Source organism: Tamandua tetradactyla, chromosome 2, assembly GCF_023851605.1.
Source record: "Tamandua tetradactyla isolate mTamTet1 chromosome 2, mTamTet1.pri, whole genome shotgun sequence".
Taxonomy (NCBI): domain Eukaryota; kingdom Metazoa; phylum Chordata; class Mammalia; order Pilosa; family Myrmecophagidae; genus Tamandua; species Tamandua tetradactyla.
The window spans coordinates 205,200,926-205,219,906 of NC_135328.1; the positions used below are offsets into that span (position 1 = coordinate 205,200,926).

Here is an 18,981-nt window from a genome sequence, read left to right on the forward strand (position 1 = left end):
GGTATTGACAAAGAGTCATCATGCCTCTTGCCAGAAAGGTTGCCATAGGGCAAAAAGCTTCATTCTGAGGAAAGAGTTCATCCTTTGTAAAATTTCTTCAAACATTTATGTTAAAAAAAAATTATTGGTCCTCTCTTTCCTTCATGATAGGAGTAGGAAACTTTCAGATTATCTTTAGTCTACTCATAGATCCTTATTTTCTCTGAAATTTGGCCCTTATCTGTCTAAATGCCATTTAATTTTGAGAATATATAGTGAGTATATACTTTAATGTAACATCAATTCTGACATTATGTGCTTTAATACTCTGATGTTCAAATTTTACTCATTTTTGAAATTTGGCTTTTACTGATTATGTATTAGAAAAAAAGAGGGAATTTTAATATTTTCGCATTTATATTTCTACTTAGAGCCTTAATTAATTCCGTTTTTACTCATCTGTATAGTCCTGGTAATGATTTTGCTTGTGTTTCCTAATGATATAATAAAAATCAACAGTTTTAATTTGGGAAGTTTCAAGTGGATATGTCTACTATATTTCAGTCTGGGATTTAAAAAATAAAAATGACATGTTTTGTGGCATTGCACATGCATATTTCACTGCTTATTGATAGAATTGGCATTTTAAGTGGTTTGAAAACTTGAAAAGCTATTTGCTTCTTACCTTGAGCTCAGAGGGAAAGAAGCAGCCAGTGATTCATGCTGAAGAGATGAAGCTTTGTATTTTGTAATTCTATGTATTTGTCATACTGTAATTAAGAGCTTTCTTTAAAATCACCTGTTTCTGGAGAAAATGCCCAGCAATGCCCGTCTCATACTGATTTATCTAGGCTTGCTTTAGGGGTATGGGGGCGGGGGGGGGATGTTAAACAGCCTAATTACAAATTACTAAATTACTGAATTAATTTTTCACCGAGATATAATTCACATGCCATAGAACTCACCCTTTTAAAGTATATAATGCACTGATTTTTAGTATATTTACATAGTTGTGCAACCAATACCACTTGATTCAGCTTGGGCTAAGAATTCAGGACTTTTTAGATGTTTTGGACTGACATTGCATTGACTTCATAATGGGATGAACTAATAATTAAGTTCTGTCATGTAGACTGGGGCAACTATGATTTGACTGTGTTGTGGTATTTTTCTTACCGTTATATACAGTGTTCTGCCCTCATACAGATTGATGTAGTAGGAAGATCACAGTCTTTAATGTATGATGAGACCTGGCTACTTAACTTAGCCTTTATAACTTTGTCAAGTTACTTTATCTTCTTGAGCCTCAGTTTACAGGAAATAGTTTTCATTGGTTCACTGAAGACAATGCAGTTGGTTAGGCTTACAGCCAGGCCTTGGATTCAGATTTCCTGGCTTCCAATGTCAGTTTTCTTTTTATAGAATTGTTTTTGTTGTAAAAAATTATTTTTTATCCAAAAGGCCTTTTATAACAATTTTTTTTCAGTCCTTAATATTAGGTTGTAGTTTGTAGGGAGTGAAATAAAGGAAATCAATATTCTTTTAAACATTTTTTTAATTTTAAAATATATATATAAAGCAAAGGAAAAAAAGGCAATTTTCAAAGCATACTTCAGTAGGTAGTTACAGAACAGATTCCAGAATTTGTCATGGGCTACCATTCCATCATCTCACATTTTTCTTCTAGCTGCTCCAAAACACTGGAGGCTAGAAGGAATATTAGTATAGTGGTTCAGCAGCCATACTAGTTTGTTAGATCCCGTTTTCTCTGTCATAACTCCTCCTTCTCTTTTAATCCTTCTCCCAGTCTATAGGGATCTTTGAGTAATGCCTTTTCTGAGTTTTTCAATTTGAAAAGGGGTGTCCACATAAAGAACAAGGGATATAATTAATTGATAATCTTGGAGAGGCTGATCCCTCTGGGTTTCAGGATTTATCTGATCTAGGAATCCTCCAGGAATTACATATTTCAGGAAGGCAAACCTAGCTCAAGAAACCTTTATAGAGTCTCAGTTTGAGCACTACATGTAAGTCAATAAGAGTGATGTTTATTGGGGTTTAAGCAACCATGGCAATTAGCGCTATCTAACTGAAGCTTGCATGAGAGCAGCCTCCAGAACAGCCTCTTGACTCTGTTTGATCTCTCTTGGTCCATATGCCTTATTTTATTACACTTCTTTTTCCCCTTTTGCTCAGGAAGGCTTTTGTCAGTCCCATGGGGCCAGGGTCAGACTCATCCCTGGGAGTCATGGCCCACGTTATCAGAGAGATTTTCATCCCTGAATGGCTTCTACTACTTAGGAGGAAGGACAGTGATTTTCCTTGCAGAGTTGGGCTTAGCGAGGGAGAGACCACATCTCAGCCACAAAGAGTCTTCCTGGTAGCAACTCAGACCTTGCTCTGGGTAGTCTTACCTTCTTCCATAGAGAAATAAGTTTCATAAGGGCAAACCTGAAAATCCAGGGCTTGGCTTATTTTCTTGGGAGTCACCAGTGGTTGAGAGAATACCTGGGGTTTCCCATTTAGGAGAGGTTTTTTTTGTTGTTGTTGTTTAACTATTTTTTAAATTGATACGTATTATATTCACATACCATGTAATCATCAAAGGTGTACAGTCAGTGGTTCACAGTATCATCTTATAGTTGTACATTTATCACAATTGACTTTTTTTTTCTTTTTTGGTGAAAAATAACATATATGCAAAAAGTAATAAATTTCAAAGCATATCCCAACAAGTTAGTTGTAGAACAGATTTCAGAGTTTGTTATGGGTTAGAATTCCACAGGGTTAAGTTTTTACTTCTAGCTGCTCTGGAGACTGAAAGAAATATCAGCGTAATGATTAGCAATCACACTCATTTGGTAAACCCTACCTTCTCTGTAAAACTCCACCATCTCCTTTGATCTTTCTCTTGCTCTTTAAAGAGTATTGGCCTATGCCCATTCTGACTTTTTCATGTTGAAAGGGGCTGATGATAGATAATATGCGGTAAGGGGATGAGACTAGTTGAATTTCTGGAGAGGCTGGCCTCTCTCCATTTCAGGACTTACCTGGTCCAGGAACTGGTGTCGTGGTTGTAGGTTTCTGTAAAGTTACCCTAGTGCATGGAACCTTGGTAGAATTTTTATATAACGCCCTAGGTTTTTTTTAGGATTGGCAGGAATGGTTTTGGTTTAGGTTAGGATAGGTGGGAATGTTTAACTGAAGCTTGCGTAAGAGTGACCTCCAGAGTAGCCTCTCAAGTGTATTTGAACTCTCTCAGCCACTGATACTTTATTAGTTACACTTCTTTCCCCCTTTTCGGTCAGGATGGCATTGTTGATCCCACAATACCAGGGCCAGCCTCATCCCTGGGAGTCATTTCCCATTACCCTTGGATGTCATGTCCCACGTAATGGAAAGGGCAATGATTTTCACTTGAAAATTGCACTTAGAGATAGAGAGGGCACACATGAGCAACAAAAGATGTCTTCCAGGAGTAGTAACTCTTAGGCATGCCTATAGGTAGGCTAAGCTTCTCTGCTACATACATAAGCTTCATAAGAGTGAGCCTCAGGATCAAGGGCTTTGCCTAGTGATTTGGGTGTCCCTAATGTTTGGCCCAGTATCAGAGATTTCCCCAGTGGTAAAGTTGAATTGTTCCATATTTTTTTGCAGATACATATATATATCGGCTCCTCCAGGGACTGTCCCAATACTTTTAAATTATCAGCCCACCATAATCTGAGATGTAGTTTGCAGAACAAACTGATGTTTTGTTGACAATTTGTATGTTGATGAATTAGATTATCTTTCTAAGCAACCTGTTTGTGGTTCCTTAGTCTCCTTCCGTAGAAAGTAAAGGTAGGACATTCTCATCTCGTAACTTGTTTGTAGGCTTATTATAGAATTGCTGTTTGTTTTGAGTTTACATGGAATGTTTATCATGGGAATCAATTTTAGTGGGATTGATTTAATAACATTAGAAAATTTGAAATAACTGTTCAACTCCACTATTGGGCACAGAAACTTGGGGCATTGATAGAATTTCATGGTGGTGATTTTCTCTTACAGCTAAAGCAAATCATTTTTGAGTTCTCTTATCCTTAACTCACTCTTCTATAATTCCTAGAGGACCTGTGCAGCAGCCTCTTGAGGATCGAATCTTCACTCCTACGGTCTCGGCAGTATACAGCACGGTAGGTGTCTTAAGGTTGTTTGTTACACTGTGTATCTGCTTTTGCTTATGAGCCCTTAATATTATAGGCAATGTTTGTCTGATTGGCATATGAAAGGTCTTTGGTGAAAAGTTCAGTAATATCTAGAATAGAACTAGACACATAGAATGCAATTCAAATAAGAATAGTTCTTTTTACTCATCATCTTAATCCAAAAAGTTGTAGGTGAAACAGATTGGCCTGTACACCTGTCTTGTTTTTGTTTTTTGCTTTTTTTCTGCCTTATAATTCTTTTAGGATACTGAGATTTTTCTTTTGTATTTTTTTAATACTTTTATTCCCCCTATTGATTACATGTTCATATAAAAAAGGCAGAAAGTTTAGAAAAGAGAAAATTGGTTTTAATGGGAGATTTAACTTTTTAGATTAAATGATTGATTCAAATTCATAAGTGAAGTGAAATTTAAAAGAGAATGAGGCTAGTAAAATTCGTGGAAAATTTCAGGTACCTTAAGTGAGCCTAAGTAAATGTAAGGGAGTTGGGTAGTCAAACCTATCTTTTCAGTTCAATATACCATTGAGTCCCTAGAAATACAGACATGATGTTTTAAAGAAGCTCACAGTCTAGTGAGGAAGATGAGTAAATAAATGATTGTAACATGCAGTGATATGATAGAGCAGTGGTTCTTACCCTTATAAAGTCGTTTTTGGAATTTAAAAACAGTTGCAGGATTGCTCCTCAAAACAAAAAAACTCACACTTAGGTTTTGCATTGAATTTCAGAGTTTCACAAATGTCCATCAGTTATCCATAGATCCAGGTTAAGAACCTTTGATGGTATCATTTGACCCAGTAATCCCACTTCTAGGTAAATACCCAAAGAGAGTGAAAACAAGGTTTCCAACAGATACTTTCCACCAATGTTTACAGTAGCATTATTCACAGAGCTCAAGCTGAAGCCAACCCAAGTGTCCATCACCAAATAAATGGATGAACAAAATGTGGTATATAGAGACAGTGGAATATTATTCAGTCATAAGAAAAAATGCAGTTGTGACACATGCTATAACATGGAAGTATCTTAAAATTATTATGCTCAGTAAAGTAAGCTCGCTCTTAAGGACCAAAATTGCGTGATGTTACTTAAAAGAGGTGACCAGAATTAGCAGATTCATAGAGGAAGAAACTAGATTAGCAGTTATTTTGGAAGTGAGTATATGTTCGTTAAAAAATTAAAAATTAAAAAATAAAAAGAACCCTTGATTAGAGAGATGAGCTTGCTTCTATATGTGAAGAAAGAAGACGTTTCAGTGAAGAAGTTTCACTTATGCTTGAAGATTTAGGACTTCTAGGCAGGGAAGGGAAGGAAAGTCCTCTCTAGAATGTAAAGATTCAGAAATACGGTTTGTCAACGACCAGCATGGCTCAGTGTCAGGACTGAGGAGCTGAAGGGAGGCGACAGGGAATTAAGAAAGAAAGACAAGAGACAAAGTTGTGGTTAAAGCTGGGACCAGGTAAGACTCTGAGCTCTGATGAAGACTCAAAGACCCCAAGAGGTTCAGCACTGTTTATTTTATAGTGTTACGAGGTAAAGAAAGTAACAAAAGTCTAACTAAAGAATGGGGAAAGAGAAAGCAGGGGCTCAACCATCTGCTTCCCTGTGCCAAGATGAGTCAAAAGTCAAAAGTTAATGCTTTTCCCAAGGCCTCCTTCTGCCCCAGACTCAAGCAGCTTTGCAACACTTCAATCTTTTCAGGACATCAAGTACCTATTCCCACAGAGACAGCTTTGCTGTATCTCTGCAGCGGGCATGTGACCTCAATCTCATCTGTGCCAGACAGTGATTAGTGGAATGGTCATTAGTTTGTTGTGGCATGGGGTTCACTGAACAGCAGTAGATTGCAGATAGGTGGGTTTCAGCACTTTGAGGGTGGTCCTAAAGAGTTAGAACTATATCATACAAGGAATGGGTACAGTGACCAGTTATTTGGGTTTGCCTGAGACTCGTCTCAGTTCATACCGTTGTAGGTAAGTTAAACGCTTGTCAAGTATTTTTTTCTATCTTCTTTCACTCTGAAAATTGACCCAGTTTGGATGATAAATTATCTGGTTATCCTAGTAATTGTGAAACTTCTATTCACATTGAAATATAACATTTATTTTTTCTGGCACTAAATTCCTTTAGGCCATAGATTTTACTGGGCACGAAGGTAATATGATTTTTATCAGGCATAACTCTTAAAAAGAAAAAAAATATATTTTTTCTAAATATAAAAGTGCACCTTCACCATTGAATTATTTTCAGTAATTAAAATAAGTAAAAGAAGAGAAGGAAAATTTTAGTAATTCAGAGTGATTTCTAGAGACTATTGCCATTGTTAATATAGTTTCCTTTGTCTTTTGCCTGTTGTAAGATGTTTTATCCTAATTTTTTACTTTTTTAGTTTTTCCTTTGTCATTTGAAATATTTCTTCAGCAATAAATTATTGTGTCTTGTTTCATTATAAGGATTTCATATTCACTCACTGTATTTATTAGTCAGGGCTCTCTAGGGAAACAGAACCAACGGGAGATATCTGTAAATATTATGAAATTTTTATAAAAATTGTCTCATGTTGCTGGGGTTGCAGAAGACCAAATTCTGTAGGCCAGACTGCAAGTTGGGAACTCCAGTGAAGGTTTTAAATGAATCCCCTAGAGCTGGCAGGCTGAAATAAAGATGAATATTCTCTCTTCTGACTGATGAAATATTACTTCTCGTTTTAAAGCCTTCAACTGATTGGATGAGATGTCTCTTATTGTTGAAGGCAATCTCCTCAGCTGATTTTAAATGTAATCAGCCATAGATGCAATCAATTTACTGATAATTGAAGCCCATGAAATGTCCTCACAGTAGCAACCCTGCCAGTGCTTGCTTCACCTGGGCTAAACTGACACATGAACCTAACCATCACACTCACTATTTGACAGATATTTATTAGTCTTATTTTGTGTGTCAGCCATAGTAAAGACATATTGTGTGTCAGGGTGTTGGGGATATTATCGTGAGCAAAACAAACCCAGCTCTTTCAGAATTTACATTTTCATGGAATAGAACAATAGTAAACACCTATGCTATACACTTGGGTGATAATAAGTGCCCAGATGCAAACTGAGGCAGGTTGAAGAGATAGTAAATGACTGGAGAGCTTACTATATCTCGTGCCCCAAGGGAAGTCCACTTTCAAAAGGTGGTATTTAAGCAGAAACTGAAATGAAGTGAGGTAGCAAGTCTTGAAGAATTCTAGGGGAAGAACATTTCCAGTAGAAAGAACAGAAATGCAAGGGCCCAGAGAGAAGAACTTCCTTAATTTGGTCTTAGAACTGCAAAGGAAGCCAATGTGGTTATAGTGAAGAGAAGTAGAAGTAGAGACATAGGAGACTGAATTCAGAGAAACATATGAGGCCTCTGATTAATATGATTAACTTTGAATTTTAATCTAAAATATGATGGAAAGCCATTGGGAGATCAAGAACAGTAGATCTGATTTTCCTTTTAAAAGATTACTTTACTCACTATATGGTGAGTAGACGTGATGGGGACAGGTGAGTGAACAGTTAGTGAAGTAGAAGCATTGAAACCAGTTAAGAGGCAAATGGTGAGGCTAACTTCATCAAAGTGCATAGTGATAAAAGACATGTAGTGGGATTTGGTTGGTATCTCAGAAGTAGAGTCAATAGGGTATAATGAAAACTTGATATGGAATGTGTGAGAAATAGTAAAGGGTGATGTCCTGGATCTTGACTTCAGCACCTGAGTGAACATGGTGCTCTTTCTGGTGATGAATACTGGGTGAGGAACAAGGGTTTTGCTGAGAAAAATGAATATATTTGAATATTTTTTGGTGTTTTTTTAATATTGTACACAGCAAACATACAAACATTCTTGACATACAAACATTCTATACATGGTGTACATTCAGTGGCTCATGATAATATCACATAGTTGTGTATTCATCACCATGATAATTTTTTTAACATGTGCATCTATCCAGCAAAAGAAATAAAAAAGAAAAAACTCATACATGCCATGCCCCTTACTCCTCTCTGTCATTGACCACTAGTATTTCAATCCGCTAAATTTATTTTAACCTTTGTTCTCCCATTTGTTTACTTTTTATCTATATTTTTTACTCATCTGTCCATACCATAGATAAAGGGAGCATCAGACACAAGGTTTTCACAGTCACACAGTCATATTGCAAAAGCTTTATCATTATACAGTCATCTTCAAGAAACATGGTTACTGGAACACAGCTCTACAATTTCAGGTACTTCCCTCTAGCCACTCTAATTGGTTTTTTTTTTTTAAGCATTTAGGTTGTTTGTAATTTTTAAATTATAAATAACAACTTTTTTTATTTTTTTTTATTTTTTATTTTTTTATTAACGGAAAGAAAAAAAAAGAAATTAACATAAATAACAACTTTTAAATTAAAGTCTTCTTTTGTATTTTTGATTATTTTTATAGAATAACTTTCCAGAAGTGGAATTACTGAATTAATGACTAGGCATGCTATTAAGATTTCTCATAAATAAGGACATGTAACTTAAAATTAATACTTAGGTGATGAGAGCATCAGAAATCTTTGACTGACAGCACAGTGCCCATTACAGAGTTCATAGGAAATGTTTTGAATAATTTTTTTTATTTAGCTCAAATTTGACTTTTACTGTTTAAAGCCATGTGTATAGTTCTTTGGTCAATTTAGAAGATGTTTGTGTGTAGCATTCTGGGGAGAAAGGAGGAAATATTAAACTTCCCCATCTGGGGACTTACTGATATTCTCGCAAGCAGTGGGGAGACACCAATTCAATAGCCTGAACCCTTGATCTTAGGGTTTGCCCCTATGAAACTTACTTCCTACAAAGGAGAAGCTGAGTCTACTTATAATTATGCCTAAGAGTCACCTGCAGAGAACCTCTTTGTTGCTCAGATATGGCCTCTCTCTCTAAGCCAATTTGGCAGGTGAACTCACTGCTCTCCCTGCAATGAGGACATGACTTCCAGGGGTGTAAATCTCCCTGGCAACATGGGATATTCCTTAATGTTAGTTTATGTTGTGGTGGAGTGGCTAGAGGGGAGTACCTGAAGCTGTTCAGCCCTGTTCTAGTAGCCTTGATTCTTGTGGAAGATTGTATAACTATGTAACTTTTATGGTGTGATGTGTGATTGTGTAAACCTTGTTCTGATGCTCCTTTTATCCATAGTATGGACAGATGAGTTAAAAAATAAGGATAAAATAAATAAATAATAGGGGGCATAAGGGGTAAAGAACAAAAGGGTAGCTTGAAATACTAGTGGTCAGTGAAAGGGGGATATATGAGTTTTTTTCTTTTAGTTTCTTTTTCTAGAGTATTGCAAATGTCCTAATAATGATCATGATGATGAATACACAAGTGTGTGATTATATTGTGAGCCATTGATTAAATGCTTTGGATGGACTGTATGTGTTGTGAAGATATTTCAGCAAAAATATATTTTTTTAAATTATAGTCTCCATTGTTTGATAAATTGCTTCCCTTCTTAGTAATTTAAGTCTTTGTTCCACTTTTACTACATTGCTGTACACTTTATTAACTGAATTGGTAGGAGGTAGTGGACCAGGAGCTTTGAAGTCCTTGGTCTCCCTTTTCCTCAACCCCAGGATTATATATTGTTCATTATTCCTCTGGTGTCTAGGTTCATTAGCATCACTTTTGCATCATAAGATGAAGGATAACTCCCAGTTCACCTCCTATTACCTCATGTGGTGCTAATTTGTTCTTTCACTGAGTTGGTTGAATTCCTTGAAAGGCAAAAAGACTACTGACCATTCTTAAAAATATATATACAATTAAATATTTCACTTTTTTATATCTGGTATTAAGCTTTATGCACTGATGTCAGCCATTTGATGCAAGTTCTCTGTTGATATCAAAGAGACATCCCATATTGGACTCAACTTTTGTAATACTTTCATGTCACATTTTAGTCTGGTTATTTTATTTATGCAAATTTGTCATTAGAGCATTTCTCTGGGAAAATGAGCATACTACAAGAAGTAGCAGTCCATTTTCAGGGAAAGTAGAAGGGTTGTCTTATCTGCTTATGAAATATTCCTATAAATATTTTAATTTGAAAAAAATATTTAATTTGGATAAATTGTTCCTGAATCCTATAATATTATGTAATCCTATTAGGCCAGTTTATACTTTATTTATAAAGTCCTGATTTTGACCCCCTGTAGCCCTATGTTATCTAATTAGAAAATCATGCTTTTATATTTTTTCCCAAGATATTGATTGGGCCTACATGCCAGCAGAGACTTCTCCACAGGAAACAAAATTCAGCCTGAGTTTATTAGTACCACTTAGACAGTAATGTTCAGCAAGATGTCAATCCATTTAATTGTCCCATAATCCAGAACAGAATAAAATCCATCCATTTTGCTTATGGTAAATATACTAGTTGAACTGACTTTATATTTCATTTTCAATAATGGTTTATTGGGATAAAATTGATAAATAGTAAATGGACTTATTTAAAGTGTACAGTTTGGTAAGTTTTGACATATGTATATTCCCATGAAAACCATCACCACAATCAAGAAAATGAATATGTCCGTCACTCCCCAAAGTTTCTTTGTGCCCCTTTGTAATCACTCCTTCCTGTTTTCCCTATTGTTGATCTGGTTTTGTCACTATGGATTACTACATGAATTGAATCATGCAATTATGTGCTCTTTGTTATTATTTATTTATTTTGGCTTTTTTCACTCAGCATAATTACTTTGAGATTCATCCCTGTTCTTTTGGGTATCAGTAGTTTGTTCCTGTAAGAAAAGATAAGTTAACCCTTAAGGCTAGTATAATCTCATGTTTCATACTGTATTTTCCCCCTAATAACGTCTTATTAACCATTATTTAAATCATAATGATTATGCAGTTTAATATTTTTTTGACATCTCTTTATTGTGAGATATAACATACATACAACAGAAAGTAATCAATTTTAAAGTACATTTTAATAAGTAATTATAGAGCAGATTTCAAAGTTTCACATGGGTTACAGTTCCAAAATTTCAGGTTTTTTCTTCTGACTGCTCCAAGACACTGTAGACTAAAATGAAATATCCATATAATGATTCAGTAGTCATAATTATTTGTTAAATCCTAACTTCTCTGTTATTCCTCCTTCTCCTTTGCTCCATTTCCCAATCTTTAGGGATATTTTGGCTGTGCCCATTCTAACTTTTCATGCTGGAAAAGTAATCAATAATATCAGATAGGGGGATGGAACTAGTTGATGTTTTTGGAGAGACTGGCACCTCTGGGATTCAGGACTTATTTGGTCTAGGAACCTTTGAAAGTTTTAGGTTTCTGATATATAAACTTAGGGCTTGAAACTTGTAGAATCTCAGATAGAGCCCTGGGTGCTCTTTAGAGTTAAAAGGAGTGATGTTGGTTGTTGATAGCCTCTTTTTATTTTTTTGGTTTATATTTTTTCGTTATATTTTTCTCCTATTAGTAATTTATATTTTTGTGTGAAGTAACGTATTTACAAAAAAAGCAATAAATTTCAAAGTTTCTTTTTAAACCTCATTTTATAAATAATTTTCCATATTAATTATAACAGTCATGAACATAATTTTAACATTTTAAGTAGCTCCTCAATGGGGTATAACTTTTGCATAACTAGTCCCCTGTTTTGCTTAACAACCACTTCTTTATTTTCTATTTTAAATAAATTCTTTTTTACTTTTTTATTGTATAATATAACATGAACAAAGCAAAGAAAGAAAAAAGCAATAGTTTTCAAAGCACTCTTCAACAGGTAGTTGCAGGACAGATCCCAGAGTTTGTCACGGGCTACCATACCATCCTCTTAAATTTTCCCTTCTAGCTGCTCCGGAATATAGGTGGCTAGAAGAAATAAATATTTTTCATCATCACAATCTACTTTTTTTGAAAAATAACATATATACAAAAAAGCAATAAATTTCAAAGCATAGCACAATAATTAGTTGTAGAACAGATTTCAGAGTGTGGTATGGGTTACAATTTCACAATTTTAGGTTCTTCTAGCTGCTCTAAGATATTGGAGACTAAAAGAAATATCAATTTAATGATTCACCAATCATATTTGTTAGTTAAACCCTACTTTCTCTGTATAACGCCATCATAACCTTTGATCTTTCTATCCCATTCTTTTAGGGATATTTGGGCTATGGCCATTCTAACTTTTTTATGTTGGAAGGGGCTGTCAATAATATGGGGTAGGGAGATAGAACTAGCTGAAGTTCTGGAGAGGCTGGGTCCTCTAGGTTTCAGGACATGCATATTTGTATATGTTTTAATATGTGTGTGCATTTTTTTTTTCTCTATTAGGGATTATTTGGCTAAGAATCCCAAAAGAAGCATTTTGGGTTAAAATATATTTTGGTATTTAATATTTTTCACAGACTATATAATTTGTAGCGGTACATTGCTGCTACCACTATAGGAGTATGTCCATTTCGTTATATCTTGACAGTTTCAAGTTTTCTCATTTTAAAATATTGCTAATTCAAAAAATATATATTGCTGATCTGATAGGTCAGAACTGATATTTCTCAATTTACAGAAGAGGAAATTAGCAGAAGAAAGTGGAAGAATGCTTGACATTGATAAAATAATGATGCCATGTTTCATTTATAAAATTAGCAAAAGTTTAAGTACTCGTTTCTTGTTATGTAGGGAAATGAATAATTAGGATTTTTTAAAGACTTCCTATCATTTTAATCTTTTTTCTCATTTTATATTTTTGAATTATTGAATTTTAAGCAAGGTTCTCCACAGAAATAGAACTGACGATATATATGTACATGTGTATGCGTGTATATTTATGTATGTATATAAGTAAATATTAAAGATTTATTATAAGAATTTACATATGCAACTGTAAGGATTGGCAAGTACAATTCTATAGTACAGATCACAGGTTGGTAACTCTGATGAAGGTGTTTTTTTAATTCATGAAGAGCAACTTTCTGGCTGACTACAGCAGTGCTAGAAATTCTTCTTTCTGACTGCTGAAATCAGTTCTCCCATCATCTGATGGGCTGTGACTTCTCTCATTGTTGAAGGCAATTGCCTTTCTTGATTATTGGTGAGTAGCCTTGAATGCAGTCAGTGGCTAATGATTTAAATATTTGAAATACCCTTACAGTAACAATTGGGCCATTGCTTACTTGACCAAACAACTGGACACTAAAACCTAGCCAAGTTGACACAGGGAGTTAAACATCACAGTTATGGAAAAAATATGAAATTCTTTTGTTTGTTGTGGAATAGGCATTTGGTTATAAGAAGATTGTATGTATTTAAATTCTTTTAATAACCACTTGTTACTGTTTGGGTAATACGTTCCTCTACCATTTTGCCTTTTGTATTATATATATCATATCTGATTTTCCTTCTTTCTATACTCTTCTCCATACCTCTCTCTTCTGTCTTTTCGTATCTGACTCTAGTGCTCCCTTTAGTATTTCTTGCAGAGCTGGTCTCTTGGTCACAAATTCTTTCAGTGACTTTTTGTCTGAAAATGTTTTAATTTCTCCCTCATTTTTGAAGGACAATTTTGCTGGATATAGGAGTCTTGGTTGGCAGTTTTTCTCTTTTAGTAATTTAAATATATCATCCCACTGTCTTCTAGCTTCCATGGTTTCTGCTGAGAAATCTACACATAGTCTTATTGGATTTCCCTTGTATGTGACGGATTGTTTTTCTCTTGCTGCTTTCAAGATCCTCTCTTTCTGTTTGACCTCTGACATTCTAACTAGTAAGTGTCTTGGAGAACGCCTATTTGGGTCTATTCTCTTTGGGGTGTGCTGCACTTCTTGGATCTGTAATTTTAGTTCTTTCATAAGAGTTGGGAAATTTTCAGTGATAATTTCTTCCATTAGTTTTTCTCCTTTTCCCTTCTCTTCTCCTTCTGGGACACCCACAACACGTATATTTGTGCGCTTCATATAATCATTCAATTCCCTGATCCCCTGCTCAAGTTTTTCCATTCTTTTCCCTATAGTTTCTGTTTCTTTTTGGATTTCAGATGTTCCATTCTCCAGTTCACTAATTCTATCCTCTGTCTCTTTAAATCTACCATTGTGGGTTTCCATTGTTTTTTTCATCTCTTCTACTGTGTCTTTCAATCCCATAAGTTCTGTGATTTGTTTTTTCAGACTTTCCATTTCTTCTTTTTGTCGATCCCATACCTTCTTCATGTCCTCCCTCAATTTATTGATTTGGTTTTTGAAGAGGTTTTCCATTTCTGTTCGTATATTCAGCATTAATTGTCTCAGCTCCTGTATCTCATTTGAGCTATTGGTTTGTTCCTTTGACTGGGCCATATCTTCAATTTTCCTGGTGTGATTCGTTATTTTTTGCTGGCGTCTGGGCATTTAATCAAATTTCCCTGGGTGTGGGACCCAGCAGGTTATAGGCTTTCCTGTGAAGTCTCTGGGCTCTGTTTTTCTTATCCTGCCCAGTATGTGGTGCTTGTCTGTCTGCGGGTCCCACCAGCAAAAGATGTTGTGGCTCCTTTAACTTTGGAAGACTCTCGCTGCTGGGTGTGTGGTGGAGACAGAGAAAAGGTTGTAGGTTGGTTTTAATGGCTTCAAATTGTGAAGTCCTGGGATCTGAGTTCCTTGAGAGAGGGAATCCACCTGAGTTGTGTTTCACCCCTCCCGCGGGGAAGATTCAGGTGGTAGAGAGTCCTGAAAGCAGTCTGTTTCTGCGTTCGGGGCAGTTGTAACCTGTGTAATCCCAGCACTGAGCCCAGAGGCAATGAAGCCTCCGTAGAAACAGCCGCAGAAGGCTCTGTTTCGCCCCCTTTCCTCTTTTTCAGTTAGCCCAATCAGCGATTTCCACCTCGATCAGTTTCGCCTGAGCTGAGGGCGTATTTTTAGTAGTCAGAAGTTGTTCATTAATGCCACTATTGGTGTTAGGTTGGGCTCAGTCTCTACTACTGTTGGAGACTCTTTCCTTTCCCTCCGGGAAGTCGTCTGTCGGGGAGGGGTGCCAGCCACTGCGCCTTGGGGATCCCGTGTTCGGATGCTCCCAGCCGGGAAGCTTCATGTGTGGAAGTGGCTGCAGTCGCCAGCCACCGCGGCTTGGGGGACCGCTTTTCCGAGGCTCCCAGCCGGCCCGGGAAGCCGCACATGGGGGAGGGGCCCCGGCCGCCGCGGCTTGGGGAACCGCGGATCCAAATCTCCCAGCCAGCCCGGGAAGCCACGTGTGTGGAAGGGGCTCCGGTCGCCGGCCACCGCGGGTTGGGGGATTGCCGCTCCGAGGCTCCCAGCTGGCCCGGGAAGCCGTGCATGGGGAGGGGCGCCAGCCACCGTGGTTTACGGAACCCGATCCAGAGCTCCCAGCCATCCCGGAAAGGAGGGAGGGAGCTCCGGCCGCCAGCCGCTGCGGCCCGGGGAAGCGCGCGCCTCTCGGGGACCTCATCGCAGCGGAGACTCTTAGCCGGTCCAGCCGGTCCAGAATGGGGTATGCTGTTTTTCTGGTCTCTGTTGTGGCTCCGGGAGCTGTTCTGTACTGTTTCTAGTTCTTTACTAGTTGTTCTGGAGGAGGAACTAAGACCCACACGCCTTACTAAGTCGCCATCTTCTCCGGACTGCCTACTTATTTTTAATCCATATGTTTTATTCATCTCTCCATAAGGTGGATAAAAGAAGCATCAGGCACAAGGTTTTCACAATCACACAGTCACAATGTGAAAGTTATATCATTGTACAGTGATCTTCAAGAAACATGGCTACTGGAACACAGCTCTACATTTTCAGGCAGTTCCCTCTAGCCTCTCTGTTACGCCTTAACTAAAAAGGCGATTTCTATTTAGTGCATAAGAATAACCTCCAGGTTGACCTCTCGATTCTGGAATCTCTCAGCCATTGACAATTTATTTTGTCTCATTTCTTTTTCCCCCCTTTCGGTCGAGAAGGTTTTCTCAATCCCTTAGTGCTGAGTTCCAGCTCATTCTAGATTTTCTGTCCTACATTGCCAGGAAAGTCCATATCCCTGGGAGTCATGTCTCAGGTAGAGAGGGGGGAGGGCAGTGAGTTTTCTTGTTGTTTTGGCTGAGAGAAGGGGGCCACATCGAGCAATCCAAGAGGTTCTCTTGGGGGTGACCCTTAGGCCTAATTTTAAGTAGGCTTAGCCTATCCTTTGCGGGGTTAAGTTCATAAGAACAAACCCTAGGCGGGCCATGGTGGCTCAGCAGGCAAGAATGCTTGCCTGCCATGCCAGAGGACCCGGGTTTGATTCCTGGTGCCTGCCCATGTAAAAAAAAAAAAAAAGAACAAACCCCAGTATTAGGAGCTCAGCCTATTGCTTTGACTGTCCCCACTGCTTGTGAGAATAGCAAGAATTCTGCACTTGAGGAGATTGAATTTTCCCCTTCTCATCATTACTCCAAGGGGGCTTTGCAAATGCTTTTTTATTCACTGTTCAGATCCTTCTGGATTTTTCGAGGCATCACTCTGGACAAACCTACAAAATCTCATGCCCTACTCAAGGTTCCATGTACTTATGCTCTTCAATTAAGCTGTTCACATTAATTGTATTAGGAAATGCACTAGTTGAAATATAAATTTTGTACTAAATAAACATTTTTTGCTTTAGTTTCACACTAAGTTAAAGTTTTCAAATATTAATTACCATCTGTTTTTAACACCCTACATTATTGACATTCCTTTGTTCTTCCTCATGCAAAACAGTTTTAAATTTACACATTTAGTCACTATCATTATATACTCTAGGCATTCCTAGATTATACCATCTCAGTCTTTATTGTATATCTTTCCTTCTGATTTCATTTGTCTTCCCAACCCTCCTCCCTCTATCATTCTCACATTTAGCTTCATTCAGTATTTTGATGTTGTTGTATTAAAGTTAGGTAGTATTTGCTATCCATTTCTGAATTTTTACAATCAGTCCCTGTGAAGGAATGCACAATCTGTATTTCTTCAATTCCAATTACCCAATATCTATCCTATTTCTATCTCCTCATGATCTCTGTTCTTAAGTGAAATTCTCCAAGTTCATTCATTAATGTTAGTTCATATCAGCGAGACCATAAAGTATTTGTCCTTTTGTTTCTGGCTAATCTCACTCAGCATAATGACCTTAAGGTCCATCCGTATAGTTACATACTTCGTAACCTTATTCTGTTTTACAGCTGCATAGTATTGCATCGTATGTATATACCACAGCTTGTTTAGCTACTCGTCTGTTGATGGAAATTTGGCTGTTTCCATCTCTTGGCAATTTTAAATAATGCTGCTGTAAAGATTGGTGTGCAAATGTCCGTTTGTGTCTTTGCCCTCATGTCTTCTGAGTAGATACCTGGCAATGGTATTGCCAGTTCATATGGCAATTCTGTACTTAACTTCCTCAGGAACCACTAAACTGCCTTCACAGTGGTTGTACCATTTGACATTCCCACCAACAGTGGATAAGTGTGCCTCTTTCTCCACATCCTCTCCAGCACTTGTTGTTTTCTGTTTTGTTGATATTGGCCATTCTGGTGGGTGTGATATCATCTCTCATTGTGGTTTTGATATTCATTTCCCTAATAGGCAGGGAAGTTGAGCATCTTTTCATATGCCTTTTGGCCATTTGTAGTTCATCTTCTGAGAAGTGTCTGTTCAAGTCCTTTGCTCATTTTGTAATTGGGTTGTTTGTCTTTTTGTTGTTGAGTTGAACAATCTCTGTATATATTCTGGATACTAGACCTTCATCTGATATAATGTTTCCAAGTATTTTTTTCCACTGTGTAGGCTGTCTTTACTTTCTTTACAAAGTTCTTTGATGCACAAAAGTGTTTAATTTTGAAGAGTTCCCATTTCTTTCTTTCTTCAGTGCTCATGCTTTGGGTGTAAGGTCTAGGAAACCTCCTCCTATTATATTTTTTGTAAGATATTTCCCTATATTTTCTTCTAACAGTTTTGTGGTCTTAGATGTAATGTTAGGTCTTTGATCCTTTTTGTATAAGGTATGAGATATGAATCCTCTTTCATTCTTTTGAATGTGGATATCCAGTTCTCTAGCTCCATTTATCGAAGAGACTGTTCTGTCCCAGGTGAGTTGGCTTGGCTGCATTATCAAAGATCACTTGTCCATAGATGAAGGGGTCTATATCTGAGTACTCCATTCGATTCCATTGGTCAGTATATCTGTCTTTATGCCAGTGCCACGCTGTTTTGACCACTGTAGCTTTGTAATATGCCTTAAAGTCAGGTAGTGTGAGACTACCGACTTCATTTTTCTTTCTCAGGATATTTTTAGCCATTCGGGGCACCCTGCCCTTCCAGATAAATTTGGTTATTTGTTTTTCTATTTCTGAAAAGTAAGTTTTTGGGATTTTAATTAGCATTGCTTTGAATCTGTATATCAGTTTAGGTAGATTTGACATCTTAACTATAGTCTTCCAATCCATGAACATGATATGCCCTACCATTTATTTAGGTCTTCTGTGATTTCTTTTAACAATTTTGTACAATTTTCTCTGTATATGTCTTTTGTCTCTTTAGTTAAATTTTTTCCTAAGTATTTTATTCTTTTGGTTGCAATTGTAAATGGAATTTTTGTCATGATTTCCCTCTGAGATTGTTTGCTGCTAGTGAATAGAAACACTACAGATTTTTGAGTGTTGAGCTTGTAAACTGCCACTTTCCTGTTTTCATTTATTATCTCTAGTAGTTTTTCTAAGGATTTTTTTGGGTTCTCGACATATAGTATCATATCATCTGTAAACAGTGAGAATTTTACTTCTTCCTTT

At 36.9% G+C, this 18,981-nt stretch overlaps 1 protein-coding gene across 13 annotated transcripts in view; it reads left to right on the forward strand.

Annotated features, from left to right (window-relative positions):
* Positions 1 to 18,981, forward strand: part of EIF4G3 (eukaryotic translation initiation factor 4 gamma 3) — a 373,254-nt gene that overhangs the window by 39,189 nt on the left and 315,084 nt on the right. For all 13 annotated transcript variants that reach the window (XM_077150955.1, XM_077150957.1, XM_077150961.1 and 10 more), the window contains exon 2: positions 4,082 to 4,157. The gene's annotated coding sequence lies outside the window, so the exon portion shown is untranslated. The remainder of the gene's footprint in view (positions 1 to 4,081; positions 4,158 to 18,981) is intronic.